The 21,957-nt window shown below is 45.9% G+C and overlaps 1 long non-coding RNA gene across 1 annotated transcript; it reads left to right on the plus strand.

Annotated features, from left to right (window-relative positions):
• The first annotated feature begins 8,022 nt into the window (after positions 1–8,022).
• On the plus strand, positions 8,023–11,609 carry LOC110567317 (uncharacterized). Its single transcript, XR_002477769.2, has 3 exons — positions 8,023–8,253; positions 9,404–9,487; positions 11,263–11,609. It is a non-coding gene; the product is annotated as an uncharacterized LOC110567317 (long non-coding RNA).
• The last annotated feature ends 10,348 nt before the right edge of the window (positions 11,610–21,957 follow it).

Below are 21,957 nucleotides of genomic sequence, written 5' to 3' on the forward strand. Positions count from 1 at the left end.
CTTTTTGCTCTTTTATTCATTTTGGGATTTACCATCAAAATTTCTAAATAGTATGCTTATCATGTCATTTTTCAGCTCAGAACTTTTATTTTCTATTGATTATCTATTGAGATGGTAGAGGATTTAGTTCTCTTACCCTTCCTCACTTCTTCAACCTTTCAGAATGATTATAACACAAAAAGTATTGTTTCCTTTCTTAAGCTACTTTTTGTTCTCCCTTTATTATCTCACTTTAAATTATTTGCTTAGTCTTCTTTGTGTCTACAATTATTTTTTCCAAATGTTTCTGCAGGTCTGCCCAGTCAGAGACTAGTAATTTTTCTAAATGCCTAATGTGCTTTTGGTTTCTTCTGCCCTCCTCCCGTACCTTGAATCAGCCCCTCCTGGCCCTCATTTCTTCCACCCTAATCTGCTCTTTAAGTAATAGTTATTATCCTTATTTTTCCTTTTCTCTATTCTCCTGGGCTGGAGCTCCTGTTCCTTAAACTCCATATCTTCTGCTTATTTGGTTTCTTTTCTGTTTCTCTGAAGCACACCCTGCAGTAACTTCCTACAAAAGGACATTTGGGAGGTAGTTTCATTTACTTCTTACATGTCTGAAAAACCTTCATTCTACCCTTTCACTTGGCTGATAATTCTCTGGGCAACTTCTAGGTTCTCTAGAATTGTAAAGACATTGCTCCAGTGCTTTCAAGTGTTTACTGGCATTTTGCTGTTGAGATGTCTGATGCATTAGAATTCTTTACCTTTTTAAGGTGACATACTCTCTCTCTCTCTCTCTCTCTCTCTCTCTCTCTCTCTCTCTCTCTCTCTCTCTCTGTCTTCCCTTGCCTCACCCCCTGATTCCAATGCATCCTCCAGGATCTTTCCTTTATCCCTAGTGCTCTGAAATGTCATAATATTGTGCCTTAATGTGATTCTTCTTTTATTCATTTGGCATTTTCAAGCTCGTGGTTTATGCCCTTTGGTTCTGACAAATCTTTCTGCTAATATATTAGGTTGACGTATATGAAAGTGCTAATATTTAACCTTTTTTTAACCTATAAAAATGGAAACTTGATATTTTTCAGGCCAATATCATTGACAATTTTCTTTTTCTTTTTTTTCTTTCTTTCTTTTCTTTTTTTTTTTTTCTGAGGCAGAGTTTTGCTGTTGTTGCCCAGGCTGGAATGCAGTGGCATGATCTCAGCCTCCCCAATAGCTGGGACTACAGGTGCCAGCCACCATGCCTGGCTAATTTTTTGTATTTTTAGTAGAGATGGGGTTTCACCATGTTGGCGAGGCTGGTCTTGAACTCCTGGCCTCAGGTGATCTGCCCACCTCAGCCTCCCAAAATGCTGGGATTATAGGAGTGAGCCACCTCACCTGGCCTCTGAAAGCAATTTGATAGGGAGTTTCAAAAATCTTAGAAACACATATTTACTTTGATTCATTAAATTATTTTAAAGACAGGAATCTCAAGAAATTGTTGAAACATATTCAAAAATATATAGTTAAATGTATTTTTACAACATTATTTACAATGCAAAAAAATTAAATCAACCCAAATTCCAAAGTAAGGAAGCAGTTAAATAAATTTAGAGACTCCTGTATGATGTATGAGAATGTATGAGATAACATGTATGATAAAATTTTCAATGACATAAACAAACTCATAATGCAAAGTTTTAAAATATCCTTAGCTATTTTTTAGAAGTCTAAATACAATATGTTAAAAACTTTGATTTAAAAATAGAAATTTGTTTAAGTTATTTGTAGATTCTGGATATTAGCCCTTTGTCAGATGAGTAGATTCCCAAAATTTTCTCCCATTCTGTAGGTTGTCTGTTCACTCTGATGATAGTTTCTTTGGCTGTGCAGACGCTCTTTAGTTTAATTAGATCTCATTTGTCAATTTTGGCTTTGTACCTCCTCTTTGATGTTTTAGTCTTGAAGTCTTTGCCCATGCCTATGTCCTGAATAGTATTGCCTAGGTTTTCTTCTAAGGTTTTCATGGTTTTAGGTCTTATGTTTAAGTCTTTAATCCACCTTGAGTTAATTTTTGTATAAGGTGTAAGGAAGGGGTCCAGTTTCAATTTTCTGCCTATGGCTAGCCAGGTTTCCCAACACCATTTATTAAATAGGGAATCCTTTCCCCATTGCTTATTTTTGTCAGGTTTATCAAAGATCAGATGGTTCTAGATGTGTGGTGTTATTTCTAAGGCCTCTGTTCTGTTCTGTTGGTCTATACATCTGTTTCGGCACCAGTACCATGCTGATGTGGTTACTGTAGCCTTGTAATGAAGTTTGAAGTCAGGTAGCATGATGCCTTCAGCTTTTTTTCTTTTTCCTCAGGATTGTCTCAGCTATATGGGCTCCTTTTTGGTTCCATATGAAATTTAAAGTAGTTTTTTCTAATTCTGTGAAGAAAGTCAATGGTAGCTTGATGGGAATAGCATTGAATCTATAAATTACTTTGGGCAGTATGGCCATTTTCACTATAGTGATTCTTCCTATCCATGAGCATGGAAATTTTTTTTTATTTGTATGTGTCCTCCCTTATTTCCTTGAGCAGTGGTTTGTAGTTATCATTGAAGAGGTCCTTCACATACCTTGTTAGTTGTATTCCTAAGTATTTGATTCTCTTTGTAGCAATTGTGAATGGGAGTTCACTCACGATTTGGCTCTCTGTTTGTCTATTATTGATGTATAGAAATGCTTGTGATTTTGCACACTGATTTTGTATCCTGGGACTTCGCTGAAGTTGCTTATCGGCTTAGGGAGATTTTGGACTGAGATGTTGGGGTTTTCTAAATATACAATCATGTCATCTGCAAACAGAAACAATTTGACTTCCTCTCTTCCTATTTGAATACACTTTATTTCTTTTCCTTGCCTGATTGCCCTGGCCAGAACTTCCAATACTACATTGAAAAGGAGTGGTGAGAGAGGGCATCCTTTTCTTATGCTGGTTTTTAAAAGGAATGCTTCCAGCTCTTGCTCATTCAGTATGATATTGGCCATGGGTTTGTCATAAATAGCTCTTATTATTTTGAGATACGTTCCATCAATACCTAGTTTATTGAGAATGTTTAGCATAAGGGGGTGTTGAATTTTATTGAAGGCCTTTTCTGCATCTATTGAGATAATCATGCGGTTTTTATCTTTGGTTCTATTTATGTGATGGATTACATTTATTGATTTGCATACGTTGAACCAACCTTGAATCCAACGGATGAAGCTGACTTGATCATGGTGGATAAGCTTTTTGATATGCTGCTGGATTCAGTTTGCCAATATTTTATTCAGGATTTTTGCATCGATGTTCATCAGGGATATTGGGCTGAAATGTTCTTTTTTTGTTGTGTCTCTGCCAGGTTTTAGTATCAGGATGATGCTGACCTCATAAAATGAGTTAGGGAGGATTCCCTCTTTTTCTACTGTTTGGAGTAGTTTCAGAAGGAATGGTACCAGCTCCTCTTTGTACCTCTGGTAGAATTTGGGTGTGAATCCTGGGCTTTTTTGGTTGGTAGGCCATTAATTACTGCCTCCATTTCAGAACTTGTTATTGATATATTCAGGGATTTGACTTATTCCTGGTTTAATCTTGAGAGGGTGTATGTGTCCAGGAATTTATCCATTTCTTCTAGATTTTCTAGTTTATTTATGTAGAGGTGTTTATAGTATTCTCTGATAGCAGTGTGTGTTTTTGTGGGATCATTGGTGATATCCTCTTTATTATTTTTTATTGTGACTATTTGATTCTTCTCTCTTTTCTTTTTCATTAGTCTGGCTAGCAGTCTATTTTGTTGATCTTTTCAAAAAACCTGCTCCTGGATTCATTGATTTTTTGAAGGGTTTTTCATGTCTCTATCTGCTTCAGTTCTGCTCTGATTTTAGTTATTTCTTGTCATCTGCTAGAATTTGCTTGTTCTTGCTCCTCTAGTTCTTTTAATTGTGACATTAGGGTATTGATTTCAGGTCTTTCCTCCTTTAACTTGTGGGCATTTAGTGCTATGAAATTCCCTCTACACACTGCTTTAAATGTGTCCCAGAGATTCTGGTATGTTGTGTCTTCATTCTCATTGGTTTCAAAGAACATTTTTATTTCTGCCTTCATTTCATTATTTATCCAGTAGTCATTCAGGAGCAAGTTGTTCAGGTTCCATGTAGTTGTGTGGTTTTGAGTGAGTTTCTTAATTTGATTGCACTGTGGTCTGAAAGACTGACTGTTATGATTTCCATTCTTTTGCATTTGCTGGGGAGTGTTTTACTTCCAATTATGTGGTCAATTTTAGAATAAGTGTGATGTGATGCTGAGAAAAATGTATATTTTGTTGATTTGGAGTGGAGAGTTCTGTAGATGTCTATTAGGCCCAATTGGTCCAGAGCTGAGTTCAAGTCCTGAATACCCTTGCTTACTTTCTGTCTCATTAATCTGTCTAATATTGACAGTGGGGTGTTAAAGTATCCCACTATTATTGTGTGGGAGTCTAAGTCTCTTTGTGGTCTCTAAAAACTTGCTTTATGAATCTGGGTGCTCCCGTATTGGGTTCATATATATTTATGATAGCTAGCTCTTCTTGTTGCATTGATCCTTTTACCATTATGTAATGTCCTTCTTTGTCCCTTTGTTGGTTTAAAGTCTGTTTTATTAGAGACTAGGATTGCACCCCTGCTTTTTTCTGCTTTCCATTTGCTTGGTAAATCTTCCTCTATCCCTTTATTTTGGGCCTATGTGTGATGGGTCTCCTGAATACAGCACATCAATGGGTCATAAGTCTTTATCCAATTTATCAGTCTGTGTCTTTTAATTGGGGGCATTTAGCCCATTTACATTGAACATTAATATTATTATGTGTAAATTCGATCTTGTCATTATGATGCTAGCTGGTTATTTTGCCCATTAGTTGATGCAGTTTCTTCATAGGTCTTTACAATTTGTTATGTGTTTACAGTGGCTGATACCAGTTTTTCCTTTCCATATTTAGTTCTTTCTTCAGGACCTCTTGTAAGGCAGGCCTGGTGGTGACAAAATCTTTAAACATTTGCTTGTCTATAAAGGATTTTATTTCTCCTTCATTTATAAATCTTTGGCTGGATATGAAATTCTGATTGAATATTGGCCTCCACTCTCTTCTGGCTTATAGGGTTTCTGCAGAGAGATCCACTGTTAGTCTGATGGACTTCCCTTTGTGGATAACCCAACCTTTCTCTTAAGTTGCCTTTAACATTTTTTCCTTCATTTCAATCTTGGTGAATCTGACGATTATGTGTCTTGGGGTTGCTCTTCTTGAGGACTATCTTTGTGGAGTTCTCTGTATTTCCTGAATTTGGATGTTGGCCTGACTTGCTAGGTTGGGGAAGTTCTCCTAGATAATATCCTGAAGAGTGTTTTCCAACTTGGTTGCTACTGGGGGCAGTAGCAGGCTGAGTGTGGCTATCCTTGGGCCCCACAGTGACATATACCAGCACTGTTTTTATTGGGTCCAGGTGGGCTGATTCTTGGGCTCCAGGTGGCTTTCTTAGGTGCCAGTAACTGCAGTGGCAGGCTGGGCAGGTGGGCAAGTCTTCAGGCTCCTTGGCAGCAGGCATAGTATAGGCCATTGCAGTGCAGTGGTATGACAACCCTCAGGCTCCCAAAACAATTTGCACTGGTGTTGGTGGTGGCTGAGATGGGTTGTGCAGGAAAGTGCTCAGGCCAACAGGTGGCACATGGGGTGGTATCAGCTGTGGTGATGATAGCAAGTTGGGTTGGCCTGCCCTCTGCTTCCCAGGATGCATGCTCAGGTGCCAATGATAGTGGATGGCACTGGGTAATCTCCAGACCCCCAGACAACATGCTTGGGCACTGCAGGGGGATGGTGCTGGGCCAGGCCAGTGGGTTCTCAGGCCCCTGGTGGTATGTGCAGGTGCTGGATGAGGTGATTCCAGATCCCTGGCAAAATGCTTAGAATGGGGCAGCAGTGGCTGAGCTGTGACTCTGCTACTAGGATGGACAGGGTTGCTTTCAGAGGCAGCAGCCATAGTCAGGTGACTGGGGACTGCACGTTTCACCTGCAAGTGGCAGCTGCAGTCAGGGTAGCCTGTTTGTTCCCCAGGTACTTGTAAATGCATAGCAGCTCCGCTACTGGGGGCAGCAGGGTCACTGCCAGTGGCTTACAGTTGGGTCCTGACAGCAGCACCCAACAGTGCCCTTTTGTCGTTTTAAGCCTAAACAACAGATTGTTTTGTTACCACCAGTGGCACAGTAGTGGTACAGTTACTACTGTGAGGCTTGAGTCACTGCACTGGTCCTTGTGGTTCCTTGACTTGCACATATCTTTATAAATAGCCCTTTATAAAGAAACCATCCCTGAATTTTCCTAAGTGTGTTATCTGTTTTTGCCAACATCCATACTAGACATAGGTATAGTGCCTCCCCAGGACCACCCAGCCCTGCTTGCCTTCTGAACCTTGGCTGCTTGTTTTGCTTGCAGACACAGCATTCCCAGGTAGCTCATGCGGTCTCCAGGATTGTCAAGTCTAGGCCTCCACCTCCTTTGTCTCATTTCCCCAGGGGTGACGGCTAGGCTTTGGCACAGCCTCCATTGTTTCCACAGCACTGGGAGACACAATAGCTCTGGTTTCTAGGCTGGATCTGCCTGGACCCGTGGAGGCTCTGATTTTCCTAGTGGCGAATTAGAGAGCCCAGGTAACACAAGCCGAAAGTTCAGGGAAGTTAATGCTCCATAAAGAAAATGTTGACCAAAGAGACATAAGAGAAGAGAAAGAGCTGAGGAATAAATTTTTGCTCTGTGTTTCCACAGCCAACAGTTCCAAGAAGCAGTGGTGCCGTGGGCTTTTTGAGGTTCTTAGAGACAGGGCCTCACTCTATCACCCAGGCTGGAGTACAGTGGTATGATCATGGCTAACTGGAGCTGCAAACTCCTGGGCTCAAGTGATCCTCCCACCTCAGCCTCCTGAGTAACTGGCGCTACAGGTGTGTACCACCACACCTGACTAGTTTTTAAATTTTTTTGTAGCGATGGGGTCTCACTATGTTGTCCCAGCTGGTCTCAAACTCCTGATGTCAATTGATCCTCCCATCTCAGCCTCCCAAAGTGCTGGAATTACAAGTGTAAGTTACTGCACTGGGCCATTCCATGGGCCTTTTGCAGAGAGCCTACATAATCAGCTACATTTCCTGCTGTAGCCATGGCCAGCTCAGGAATGCACCATTTGCTTTCCCTCTTTCCCTGCCTCACTTCCCTTCTTCCTTCACTTTGTTCCCGTTGAATTGCACACTCCAACATGGCATCACCATGCAGGCTTTGCCTCAGCCTCTGTTGCCTAGGGAAGGCGCTAAGCAAGCCCTGGAGGAAATGGTGCTATTACTTGAGGCCCAGCTGTAAAGCGCATTTCTCCCGAGGGGACTTGCCTTTACTTCAGCCAGTGTTCTGGGGTCCTTCCAACCTGGGACCTCTGTGTTTGATTGGCTTTTTGGCCACACAGGCAGTGTGAAATTCAGCCCCAATACTCACGAACACAGGTTTGTGACTGAAAGTTCTGGAGAGGACTTTTCTTTTTTTCTACTCACTGGAGTCAAACCCAATACAGGCATCATCACATAATTTCCCTTCTGTGTGGGAGTGAGAGAGGGGTGGAGCTCTTACTTCACTCATAAAAGGAGATGCCCTTTGGAGATACGGTTTTGTGTGGGCTTCAGATAGAATCTACTTCACCCATAAAAGGAGATACCCTTTGGAGATACAGTTTTGTGTGGGCTTCAGATAGAATCTCACCCTTCCTAGCCCAAAACATGTCTGTCTTCCATGTTGCAGGCACACGACCCGTGAAGAGCAGGCTCCTGGCCAAAGGGGCCACAGAGGTCCCAGGGCGAATGCAGGCTCCAGCCTTCCCTTCTCCCACCTGCTTTCCATTCTGGCCTCTGAGGATTCTTCTTACCCTTCTTCCAAACCAACCATTTATTTAAAGGTGTTTTTGAGTAATTATCCAGTATCCTAGGTGTTCTATACCAGAAAAGGGGACGCTAGACATTCTTGCACCTGTATTATCTGGAGATTGCTTCTTCTCTCCTTTATTTTTTTCTCTCTCCCTCTTTCTTTTTCACAGGCCACAGTCTTCCATCCCTCCCAGGCCATGGCACTGGTGCATCTCAGAGGCTTCCAGACTGACTCTCTGGAATTCAGATTTCTGCATCCCATGCTCAGCCTAGCTCAATACTTCACGCAGTACATCTACAAGAGAATTCCCTACGTCTCCTAGAACTAGGTGATCTGGCAAACGGAGGGCACACACGCCGGTGGTGTGGAGCTGGAGGGGCTCTAGGGAAGAATTTGACCACTTCCTCTTATTGTGCAGAGCAGGAAACTGAGGCATGGCACATCAGGGCTCAGCACACCAGCCAGAACCTGCTCCTTGCATACAGCCGTGAGAAGGATTGAAAAATGACCAAAAAGCAGTATTAAAAATAGCTGTCAATTCCTCCTCCCAGTCAACCCATGCATAGCTCTTATTCACCATGAAAAGAAAACACACACAGTGTGCCATTCACTCAAAGTGAAACTCCAGATGAAGTCATACATTGAACCCCAGTATTGCCATTGTTCGTAATCAATGACCCTGAGAAATGGAGTTTCATGAAGCCTCTGTGTGCCAGCTGTCCATGAGAGGGGGTTTCCAAAGGCCTTTCTGGCTGGCCCCGCAGCCTAGGTGTCACCTGAGTGGGCATGCCTTTGTGGCCTGGTCACTCACTGTGTGGGATCTCCAAAGCCTAGCTGTGGGACAGGAGTTTTATGTGCAAAGCTGAATTCAAGGAACTCTCAAGACGGTTCATGCAGTTTTTCCCTCTGGGCCTCCAGTGATAACTCCAGACAGCACAGGGTCAGGTGTTGTCCCCCCATCTGGCTGCCTTTCCCCTTGCCCAGAGCACGAGCATGTCCCAAGACATTACCTGGGACACTGGGAAGCCCGTCTTGTGGAGCTCGGGGCTTCATGCTTCTCCTGGCCAGGGCCTCTAACCTCTCCGCTCCTGTGTCCCCTCCTCCAGGAGAATCTCTGCCTCCCTCAGTATCTGGCAGATCGCTTGCTGTTCTTGTGCCTTTATAACTTTTGCTGTTTTGGCCAACTGGAGTCCACGTTACTGTCTCCTCGAGTGTTTCTGTGTCAGGGAGGGGACTAGGAAAGCAGGACTATGGGGCCTGTTCAGTGGGTTCTAAGATGTGTGTGGAGTCATGAGTGGGCCTGTGTAGGCTCCCACTGAGAGGAAGACGGGGGGCCCTCATGAAGTGGTTGGCTTTCCTTGTCAACAGGTCCTCAGAATATCCCTTTCAGTCTCCTCTCGAAGAAGCCCTTTCAAGCCAGGTCCTTGCTCTTCTGCCATCGAGGAGCTTGACTTTTTCCATTTTTGCTCACATTCCAGCCTGTCGAGGTTGTTTTCTGCCAGCCCGGTCATCCAAGCATCCCATACTCTTCTCATGGACTCATTCCCCTGAGGAAGTGGAAGGTGAGGGCAAGCGCCTCAGCACGCTGCGTGGGGCCCTTGGGGCTGCACCTGGGAGGAGCGAGGCTGCACGGACCTGCTGCCAGCTCCTTTTCTCCTATCTGGCTGGAACCAACCCCAAGCTTGGGGTTCAGTGCTCCCTGCCCATGCACTCAGCATCTCCACCCATAACCCACCTGGCCTATGGTCTTCTGACCTGGGATCTCCCAAAGAACAGAGCAGAGCCAAGGCTGGCCAGGATGAGCGCTGCCTCTCTGAGATGGGACCTGAAAACGGGGGCACTCTTGGCAAGGAGGGAGGCATACAGGGTGGGAAGCAGCCAGGCCTGGCTTCCAGTCCCGCCTGGGCACCCCCCGACAAGCAGACTCTGGGCACGTGGCTTCCCTTCCCAAGCCACTGGGCTGCTCCACAGCAGAAGTGCGGCAGTGGTGCCCTGAAGGTTGCCTTGGGGAGTGATAAGGCATGCAGAGCGCCTGGCTTAGATGGGATGATAGCCAGTGGCAACTTCTCTCCTACTTCTGCAAGGAGTCATGGACAAATCCTTGTGACAATGACTGTGTGAACACCAGGACACAGCTACACAGACACCATTCCTACCCTCATGATGCTCCAGTTTAGTAGAGAAGACAAACATTGAACACACAGCCACACACAAAAGGGTGGTGATGAAGTATGGTCAGTTTCACAAAGAAGATATAATAGACTGAGAGACTGACAGAGTGGGGGACCTAATATAGCTTAGAGGGTCACAGGAGGTCTCTGCAGAACAGACTTGCCACCTAAGGAGCTACCTAAGTAGTGAGGATGGAGGGGAAGGGGCCAAGGCTGGAGGAAGCTTCGGGAGTTTGAGAACTGAAGTGAGTTCATAGTGGCTACACACGCCCGGCCCGTGTAGGTAATTTAAAATATCCTAGTAGTGATTTAAAAAGTAAAGGGAGGCCAGGTGTGGTGGCTTGTGCCTGTAATCCCAGCACTTTGGGAGGCCAAAGGCAGGTAGATCATGAGGTCAGGAGTTCGAGACCAGCCTAACATGGTGAAACTCCATTTCTACTAAAAATACAAAAATTAGCTGGGTGTGGTGGCGGGTGCCTGTAATCCCAGCTACTCGGGGGGCTGAGGCAAGAGAATCACTTGAACCCGGGAGGCAGAGGTTGCAGTGAGCCGAGACTGTGCCACTGCACTCCAGCCTGGGCAACACAGTGAGGCTCTGTCTCAAAAATAAATAAATAAATAAATTTTAAAAAGTAAATGGAAATAGGTAAAGTTAATATTAATAGGGTATTTTATTAAATGGAAGGCATTTTATATAGTATCATCGCATCATTAACATAAAAATTAATGGGATATTTTACATTTCTTTTTAAATACTGAGTCGTTAAGAATCTGGCAAATATTTTACATTTTTATCGCATTTCGACTGAGACTAGCCATATCTCAAGGGCTCAATAGCCACATGTAGCCTGTGACTATCATAATATTGCAACCACTACTTCCAGGAAGGATTGGTTCACTGGCACAGGCTTCAGGCACCTGCCAGAGGGGCTTTAGAACAACATTCAAGGAAGCAGCTGGCACACACAGCAGCTTTGTGTGAATTGCAGCCGGGTTAGGTCACAGGCTTGGCCTAGAGCTTGACCCAGACCTTAGTTCTCGCCCACAGTACCACAAGAGCACGCCCCTCCCGGTGCCCTGAGTCTCCCCTGTTAGTCTTTCCAGCATTTTTCCCTCAAGGAACTGACCGTAACTGGTCTTCTGTGTTGTTTTGTTTCTAACTATAGCATTCCCTCCGGATAGTGCAAGAGGACATCTGAGCCTGTGTGATGTGGTGGGAAGAACATTGTCTGCAGTGTCAAAGCAGACAGATGCCAGTGTGTGCCCATCCTTTACCGGACTGGTGCCTGGAATGAGTCACACTTGTCCACACAGTGTGGTAAGCAAGAGTTCAGGTTCCAGAGTCAGACTGTGGCTCCAGGCCCTGAGCTGGGTCATTTGGGAAAGACACTCAACTTTTCTGAGCCTCCTTATCCTCATCTGTAAAGTGAGGACAGCACTAACATTGTTGGAGGATTCAACAAGATAACAAGCAGAAAGCACTGGCACATGGCAAACATTTAATAAACAGTGTCTATTACTGTTTCACCTGTTATTATCTCTGTGCCTCTGTTGTCTTGGTTTTCAAGTGGAGACAATCATCCCTTAAAAAAACCTGCTTTACAGGATTCTGTGTGGCTTATAAGAGATGACGAGTGTGAAAACAACCTTGTAAAACCACGAAGCCCATGGCCAGGCATGGTGGCTCACGCCTGTAATCCCAGCACTTTGGGAGGCCAAGGCGAGTGGATCATCTGAGGTTAAGAGTTCAAGACCAGCCTGACCAACATAGTGAGACCAACATAGTCTCTACTAGAAATACAAAAAAATTAGCTGGGCATGTGCCTGTAATCCCAGCTACTAGGGAGGCTGAGGCAGGAGAATTGCTTGAACCCGGGAGGCAGAGGTTGCAGTGAGCCGAGACCGCACCACTGCCCTCCAGCCTGGGCGATAAGATAAAAAAAAAAAAAAAAAAAAAGTCAATTATGTGTTTATCCAGTGCTCAGTAAATGTTTACCTAAGATAAAGTAAGCATAGGGTAGCTACCTGTGGGGACACCTGGCCATCTATCTGACCGTTTATCTGTGGCTGTCTGCTTAGGAACAAAAGGAAGGCAGTTTCTTGTGTGACTCAGCTTCCAGCTTAATCTCTCCCTTTGTCACAGTGAATTAAGGTCCCAAGATTTTATTTTCCTTTGACATTCACGTTTGGCAGATTGTACCACATGGGACTCCCTAATATGAAAGAAGAAAGTGAAAACTTGCCTGTCAGCTGCCAGACTGTGATGTTCCCACACACCGAGACCATGTTTGGAAAAGGCTCAAACAAGACCCCTCCACAACCACACAACTAAACGTCCCCACCTCTGATCAGCATGAGGAACTGCTGCTTCTTTCACAATGATGACTCTAGCCCACTTCAGTCCTCCCAGATAAAATCCACTAAGACTCCCAGTCACTGAACTGCCCCTGCTTTTTGACAGCACCTGATCCAGCACTGCCTCCGCTTCCTGAATCCTCCCTCAGACCATGTCCAGCACAAGCCCCCTCCCCCTGAAGGACACCTCCCTGGCTCCTCTGGCGCGTGTCTTCCCTCACCGCAGTAAGCTAAACAGACCTAACTTTTAAACCCTAGATGTTCCTCATGGCTTCAGCCCACACACTATAAGAAAGAATTTCACCCTGATTAATTGACATGAAAGTTGGGGGTCAATCTGCTTGGGCTTCCATCAAAATACCACAGACTGGCTGGCTTAAAAAATAGAATTGTATTTCTCACAGGCTGGAAGCTGGAAGTCTAGGAGGAAGGTGTCAGCTGGCTTGATTTCTCCTGAGGCCTCACACTTGGCTTGCAGATGCCGCCTCTCATGGCGTCCTTTCCTGATGCATGCACATCCCTGCTGTCTCTCTTCTGATGAGGACACCAGTCCTATTGAATTAGGGTCCCACTCTTCTGACCTCATGTAACCTTAACGACCTCCTTAGAGGCCTCATCTCCAAATACAGTCATATTGTGGGTTAAGGCTTCACAATATGAATGGGAGTTGGGGGAGACACAATTCAGTCCAAACACTTGGGTGTTAATTTTTTTCTAAGGATAGTAAAAAGGCCATTCAGGAGAGGAGAGGGACAAGATTGCCCACCAGCTTCAAGTAGAAAAGGGAGCTGTCACTCAGAAATTCTTGCCAAGCACGTGGAGTAAGAGGGAACCACGACCAGAGACAGTGCAATGAGTTCTGGGGGAACAGCGGTGCTTCAGCAAAGCCCCAGAGATCCTAGAAGGGGGCTTCTCTGAGAGGCCCCCCTAATGAGGGAGGCTCCTTTACCCTCTTGACCCTTTGTACAACTTGATCCCTCTCCTGGCACGTCCGGCCCAGGTGAATGCATCCACCAAGACTCTTTGGAAGGGATTGTTCCTTCCGCGTATCCCCAGAACACAGATTTCTATTACCCTCAATACCCTACTTGGAGCTCCACGCACAGTACTTTATACACGTCATCATTAATCCTCATGCCAACTTTGCTGTATAAATTTACCCTGATATTAACAATAAGGAAACACAGGCTTAGAGAAATGACTTACCCTAAGCCACACAGCTTGAGAGTAGCAGGGTCAGGATTTGAACCAGGAGAGTGGGATTGCAGGTAATTGTGGGCCGACTGGCTCATCACAAAACTGCAACCCAAAGGCTTGCAGACTTGCCTGCACACACCACTCCTTCCGGAGAAATGCAGCAACCACAGATGTCTTTGTCAACAAAGCCAAGTGCTTTGAGCAAAACCAGTGAATCAGAGGGGTGCTCTGAAGCCAAAGGGCTGCCCCCAAGTGGGGCCATGTCTGATGATTGGCTGCTCTGCCAGCTGTTTCTGGAGAGAACCGAAGACACCAGGAGGGGGAGACAGAGCTCAGGGGACAGAGGCAAGGCAGCTCACTCCTGTGTCTTTCTGATGACTGTAGGTTACCTTAGGTTTCCTGAGCTACCTGGAAGAGTGGAAGCCAAACGAAGACCATCAAGGGAAAGGGCAGAGACCCTGCCCTATTCATCTTTGTATCCTCAACAAACAGCCCTGAGCAGGAGGTGGGCAGGCAACATGTGCTTTCTAAACACCTGGCACGTGAGTGAGCAACAGTCGGGTGATGCATGGCTTGTGTACAAGAGTGACACATAATAGTAGCAATTACCAGTAAGTATTAAACAGTGAATGGGGCAAGTGGTGGCTCACTGGGGAATAAAGAGGCACTTTTGTTTTAGTCTGCAATGAGCCTTTTAGGACTTCTGCCTCAACATATTGAGGTTTAAAAATAATTCAACCCAAGCTAGGTTCCCAGAGAATGACAGACACATTTCACATATGAATCACAGATGGATTTCACTTACTTAACAAAAAAACAAACCATTAAATCATCTCTCTCACACACACACATACGTGAGCTTTTGAATATGACAACTGTTGCTTAATTCACATCCTAACTTGCTTCCTTTGGTGAAATGTCACAACCCAGGAATTATAGCCATGATGGGAATGTGTGATTTCAACAAACATTAGCTTCTTCCTGGAACGCAGACATACACTCAAGCTATAGACTAGGTACTGGCTTCAAGGACGTATCCCTCTCAGCCTCTTTTGCGTGCGGGTGAAATTAACTTGACATTGTATTTACAAAATCTTCATCATTGATCTAAAACACTTTTGAAAGGAGAATAAGTGAACCTTCCATTAAACCCATTCAAATTATTAAAAGATATACCTCCTTGTGCCCAATTCAGCTTCAAGGATGTTTCAACTTTGTCAAAAATAAGTGCACTGAAGGCATTAAAATAATCTGAAGTCTCTTTACTGAGTAGAGTGTCAGAAACTTCGGACTGAGCAGAGCATCTACGTGTGGTCTTTCTAAATTGAAGCTTTACTGCGGGTTCCATCACCAAGTGTACTGACTGAGTGAAATGAGTGGATTGCTTGCTGGACACCAAGCACTCCCTCCCGGCCAAACTGCCACTTGAGGCCTGTCGCTTGCTCTACCAACTACAGCTGCACCACAGTAAACAGCCAAATAAATACCTTCTACAGCCACATCCAGACGCAGGTCTTCATTACCTTCAAACATAGATGAAAATACGACTGTGATTGACATAGAGTCTTTTGGCAGCTAGACCAAGCAGAAATAAATATTGATATTTTGTTGTAGAGTCAAGTAGATTAGAAGCTGGCTCTGAATTGTTTCACTTAGCACAGCATTTTTTTTTGTTGTAAAAGAATATAGATCTCTAAAAGTACCCACGGGAGGGCTTCTTGCTGTAACCGCAGGTTGGCTGCTGTGCGAGACTCTCCAGTCTGGCGTCACCTGCATTCACTTGTAGCCACAGCTACAATTTCATACTGTTCAAGTTTTCATTGACAACAGCAGCCAAGTATCTGCTTATTTCGGATATTCTGAATGCTAAGAAAGTAGACATTTCTTTCACAGCCTTTGCTGTCTTTGTATCTTGTAATGTACTTCTGAAACAAGTTTCAGTTCAGGTGAAGGATTACTTAATCCTCCAAGGGATGAAAAGCACACCTGAGGTGTCTAAAATTCTTGGTTCAAATTTGTCCAACTGAGGGAGTTTATCAGGAGCTAATTTGGCTTACACTGGACCCGGAACCCCACCTGCCAACTTCATTTGTGGTCCAATTACAGTCTTATATTAAACAGCATCCGTTGCAGCCCCCAAATTCCCGTAAGATCACCCGTTGTTAGTCTCTTCGTGTCAGTGAACTTGCTGCATTTGTGTCAGCGAGTGCCAGGCTGCCTCTGGACGCATTCCTCACTCTGTACAACACTATTAAGTCCCTTGGCTTTTGTTGTTGGAATTACCCTTTGAAATCGAGAGGGGAGACCCCCTCACTTCCTTCAATTTCACCTCCTGCCTCCTCCCTTCCAGATAGGAAGGAGGGTGAAGAAAGAAAAAAGATGAAATAATATACCAAAGAGCTGGGAAAATGACTCCCTCTTTAGTTCCCAGCATCTCTGCTATCTGTTAACCTTGAAAGAGCCGTAAATGAATGCTGTGTGTGCTGGCAGGAGCGCGGCACTGGGTCACGCCCCCACATCTCCGTGGACCAGGGTCCCTCCTGGAAACACCTCTGCCAACAAACAGTTCGTTGCTTCTGTCTTGTCTCTGTAAGCCTCCTCCCCTGCTGGTCCCTGCTCACGCTGCATATGAATTAGCAAATCATTGAAGCCAAAAGATTGCAAGGTCGGACATCCAGCAAATGGACAATGACATAGTTCTGCCTCAGTTTCCCCTTAGCATTGTAAGCCTATAAAAGGGGAGAGAAGCTGCAGCTTGGAGAGCTCAGCGAATGAGGCTGTAGCCCCCCACAGCTCTTGGCCGAATAAAAAGCCACTTCCTTCCTCAGTTCAGTGTTCGAGAGGTTTGTTCCCTCCGTTCCTGCTTCAAAATAAGTAAAATCCTGAAAACAATAGCTTAGGAAATCTACCTGTCACTTCTATAATCACACGATGCCACGTGTAAGGTTATCTTGTAGGTAGGTGCACGTATACCCTGGCCAGCTGAAAAACAGCTTATTTTTCAGTATCTGGCCAATGATATAGACCCATGAGTTCTGATATTTTATTTTCCTAGGTATTGAACATTATATATCTGTACAGTGAGGAAAGAAAAGGCTGTTTTAAAGATGTTTGTGAGAGACAACTATTATTTTCCTTCTTTTTAGAAATTTATATATTTATTTATTTGAGACAGAGTCTCACTCTGTAGCCCAGGCTGGAATGCAATGGTGTGATGTCGGCTAACTGCAACCTCTGCCTCCTGGGTTCAAGTAATTCTCCTGTTTCAGCTTCCTGAGTAGCTGGGATTACAGGCACCCACCACCACACCTGGCTAATTTTTTGTGTTGTTAGTAGAGACGGGGTTTCATCATATTCCCCAGGCTGGTCTTGAATTCCTGAGCTCAGGCAATCCATCCGCCTCGGCCTCCCAAAGTGCTGGGATTACAGGCATGACACACCACACCCAGCGTATTTTCTCTATTTTTTAAAGTAGATCCTCCAGAACAACAGCAAACAATATAAAGACATGTTAGCAATTAATTTGAATCACCTGTGTATTTCAAAGGGCTAAAACGGGCATATTTTAAAATTCAAGATTGTAGTTCATTTATTCATCTTCCATTATTCTTCCATTGGTAAGTTCCACTGGAAACACATGCCATTATTTGGTGAGAGAGCAGACTTTTTTATGTTTAAATTTAAAAAATGACACATACTGTCTGCAGACAGATATTTTTAAGTATTGCAAAGCAAAAGTTGAATGATGCCGTTAAAAAAAATTATCCTAAGTACTCCCGGAGTTCCCTGCCAGATCCTGTTTGCTGTGGTTCCAAAGCGGAAGTGCTTTAATCACTGTTGAGCAGAATCTATGAAACAAACCTGAGAAATTGTAACGGATGATGTTAAATGTAAACATTAGGACAGAAGGAGGTAGTAAATGGCACTGACTTTGTCCAGACTTACTCCTCTCCAGCCTTCCATTTTTCTTTTCTTTACTTTTAAAAGTTGGAGTCATTCTTTCATTCAGGCTGGAGTACAGTGGCAGGATCACTGCTCACTGCACCCTTGAATCCTGGGCTCAAGACCCTCCCATCTCAGCTTCCGGTAGCTGGGACTATAGGTCAGTGCAACCACGCCCAGCTTTTTTTTTTTTTTTTAAATTTTCTGTAGTGATGAGTTCTCCCTATGTTGCCCAGGCTGGTCTCGAACTCCTGGACTCAAGTGATCTTCCCATCTTGGCCTCCCAAGGTGCTGGGATTACAGGCATGAGCCACCTCCAATTGTCTACTGGCCTCCCATTTTCTAAGTCTGATCTTTTCTCTTCTTAGAAGGAGAAGATCTTTTGTCCTCTTAGGGGAGAAGAGGAAAGAGAGACTTTGTTTCTGTTTCTGAAATTTCCTAGCATGTGGCTTTTGACTTGTCAACAGTAACACAGCCTTTGGATTCTCACTCGACCCTCAACATGTCTGGTTCTTTACAATTCTATGCATTTTCCTTTAGCGAGATCCCTTCTCTGTCTTCCGCCACCCACTGCTTCGGCTGCCCTCTCGCTGTTCCCTACCTGCGTTTGTGCAGGAAGTTCAAATCCTGACTTGACCCTTTTTCAGGTATGTGACCTAGGACTCATTGCTCTTTTCTCCTCATTTCATCATCTGAAAAAATAATACCTAACTTGAAGGTGAAAGTCAAAAAGAGATATCATGGACAATGTGCCTTGCGCAGGGCCTGGTGCAGGGAAACCCCTGATGTGCGTCCTTTCCTTCCCTTTTATCCTGCACTTTCCCTCACACCCACCCATTGATTCATTTTTCTGAAGAGACTACTTTTGTCATGTTACCCTCTAAACCCCAGGCTTTAAACTGGGAGGTAGTAGAATGGTCTGATTAAGACCTTAGACAAGGGTTTCTTGGCTGGGCGTGGTGGCTTATGCCTATAATCCCAGCACTTTGGGAGGCTGAGGCAGGCGGATCACTTGAGGTTATTTGTTGGTTAAATGAAATGCTTTGATACAGGTATGCAACGTGTAATAATCACATCGGGGGAAATGGGGTATGCATCGCCTCAAGCATTTGTCTTTTGTGTTATAAGCAATCCAATTATACTCTTTTCGTTATTTTTAAATGTAAATTAATTTTTTTGACTATAGTCACCCTGTTGTGCTTGCAAATGCTGGGTCTTATTTATTCTAACTATTTTTTGTACCCATTAACCATATTACATTCTTTTTTTGCAGGGGAGGACAGAGTCTTGCTCTGTCGCCCAGGCTGGAGTGCAGTGGCACGATCTTGGCTCACTGCAATCTCCACTTCCTGGATTCAAGCAATTCTCCTGCCTCAGCCTCCTGAATAGCTGGGATTACAGGTGCACACCACCATGCCTGGCTAATTTTTGTATATATATATATTTTTTTTAGTAGAGACAGGGTTTCACATGTTGGCCAGGCTGGTCTCGAACTTTTGATCTTGTGATCCACTTGCCTCAGCCTCCCAAACTGCTGGGATTACAGGCATGAGACACCATGCCCGGCCCACATTACATTCTTCATCGCCTCCCGCTACCATGGACTTTTATTACATAGATATGCTATTGCTTTAGCTACTGTATGTATATCTGTGTTTTATACATAAAGCACAAGAACCCTCAGAACCAATTTTCACCGCCTTGGAAGTAGCACCACCTCCACTGAGAATGCACAGCATAGACCATAAAACCTCAATGCTAAGTGCAAATCTTGGCCCTGCCACACATGAGCTGTGTGGTCTTGTGCAAGTTACATAACTTCTCCTCCTTGTCTCAGATTCCTCACACCTAAGATGAGGGTAATAATAGTACCTGAGGCCAGATGCAGTGACTCACCCCTGTAATCCCAGCACTTTGGGAGGCTGCAGCAGAAGAATCACTCAAGATCAGGAGTTCAAGACTAGCCTGGGCAACATGGTGAAATTCCGTCTCTACAAAAAATACAAAAATTAGCTGGGTGTGGTGGCCTGTAGTTCCAGCTACTTGGGAGGCTGCAGTGAGAGGATCATTTGAGCCTGGGAGGTCAAGGCTGCGGTGAGAGGATCATTCGAGTCTGGGAGGTCAAGGCTGCAGTGAGAGGATCATTTGAGCCTGGGAGGTCAAGGCTGCAGTGAGAGGATCATTCGAGCCTGGGAGGTCAAGGCTGCAGTGAGCTGTGATCATGTGGCTGCACTCTAGCCTGGGCAACAGAACCAGACATGTCTGACACACAAAAAAAATTAGCGCCTGCCTCACGCGGTCACTGCGGACACTATATGAGTTCATGTACATAGAGGACTTAAGACAGTGCCTCAGGCAGACCCAGTGCTGCACAGTTGCTCATATTCCCAAAGGTCTCCAGAGCCCACAGAAGAGCGTGGAAGCACCTTGGCTTGGCAATCAAGCTAGATAATGCTCTTACTTCCCTTATCTGCATCTCTACCCCACACTCCCACAAAGCTTTATTCACACCAAGTCTCTGGTCTTCACCTGCGTTGTGTGAGCCCCTCACTGTCCAGGGTATCCTACCACACTCTCATTTCTCGGTTCAGCAGAAACCAGACTGTCCTCTGCATGTACTGTCTCAACTGGAAGAGAAATGGAGAATGGCCAAGAACTTGTGAGCAAGGGTCAGCTCCAACAGAGAGTTAAGCCAAAGGGGCTGGGCAGAAAGAGAGATGAAGATGGGGGCCTCGGGAATGAGGCTGCACAGAGCGGGAGTACTGGGGAGGGGCGAACAAGAGTTCAGGGAGGAGAGGGTTCCCAGCACAGAGCCAGAGACCGCTTTACAGAGGCCCAAGGAGGCGAGGAGGGAAGGGGAAGGCTGCTGAGGCTCCTTCCATCTCTGTGAGTGTGTCAAGAACGCAAGGCACTAATGCTCCTCTCTTGGTCCATTTCGCAGGGTTGAGCTTGCGGTGAGCAACCTTGAGGGCTCAGCTGACCTCCCACTCAGGGCAAAATAACACACGTGCTTACTGCCTGCTCTAAAATGGCCCATTCCCCAAGCTCAGCGTTCCCCTCCTCTAACCTCCCCACCCCTCACACATGCACAGGTATCTGTCTGAGCCATGGCATCACTCTGGGGCTTGGGGGACAGGGCAATAACGCTGGACGCTGGTGCTCATGCCTGCCCCGCAGGAAGTCCTACCTGCTGCCGGCAGCTGTGGCGCATAAAGGCTTATTTGTTAGCTTTAAAAGAGGGTAAAATCGCGTCCCGGACAGGACAGCCAGGTGACTTGGGAAGGGAAGAGAGCCCACCACAGGCGTGCTGGGGAAGTGGAAGTGGTGGGAGCGCTGTAGGAAGTGAGAAGGGGCGGCCCCCCTGCAGGCTCTTCAGCTGGCAGACTTGGGTTTCAGGAAGAGCTCTCTGGCTTCTGGGTGGAGAACGGCCAGTGGGGTAAAGACAGAAAACGAAGAAGGTCGGGTGGGCTTGGGAAGTTATCCAGGCCCTGCTGGAGGTAGAGCTGTGACCTCGTCCACAGAGGGGATTACTGATATGGGTGGATGAGACGGTCCTCAAGAGGGTGGGACGGGAAGAGAGGGAGAGTCTCAGCCGGATCCCAGAAAGGAGCCCTCAGAAGAGGAGGAGAGTCAGAAGCAAGGAAGGGGCTGGGGCAGCTGGCCCTGCTGAGTGGACCCCAGGAGATGTGCCATGGGGTGGGGTGGGGTGGGGAGGGGCCAGTGCCAGAGAGTGGGCGGGGAGCGGCTTTTTGTCCTGCAGACTTCTGGCCAAAGGCAGGGGAAGGTGGCCAAACGCTGAGGCCAGGAACAAAGAAGGGAAACTGACGGTGGAGGTGGACTTCCTCCGCGGTGAGCAGCCCGCCTTGCCCTCGGCACTGCACTGCAGCCCCAGCTCTGTCCTGGGGTTGGGGGAGATGAGGAGGGGCAAGGTGGGGAGTACACAAAGCACCGCCTGTCCTCAGGAGACCGCGGCGACTAGAGTCAAGAGAGCACCGGGCACGGGCTGGGACGTGGGCAGCAACGGGCCAGAGGGGACTCGAAGGAGTCATGGGCCATCAAGTGAAGGTGTATTGGAGGCCTACAGCGGGCCGGGATCAGAACTGGATAGCACGTGCCTTGCCGTGCCGCAGGGAGGGGCCAGGCAAGTAAGAAGTGATGGGAAGGTGGGGAGGCAGTGGCGGTTGAGATTCACGTTGCAGTCAAAGGGCCAAGCTGGCCAGGCCAGGGTGCAGGAGCACAGATGGACACTGGAGCCCACCAGGCTCCCCACTGCGGGGCAGGAGGGGCAGGGGAGAGACTGTGAAAGGAGCCTACGCCAGGTCCCGGGTGAAAGCTGTGTCCTCAGGCAAGTGATCCAGGCTTGACTG

Source organism: Aotus nancymaae, unplaced genomic scaffold (assembly GCF_030222135.1).
Source record: "Aotus nancymaae isolate 86718 unplaced genomic scaffold, 86718_ANA_hifiasm-v0.15.2.pri h1tg000038l, whole genome shotgun sequence".
NCBI lineage: Eukaryota > Metazoa > Chordata > Mammalia > Primates > Aotidae > Aotus > Aotus nancymaae.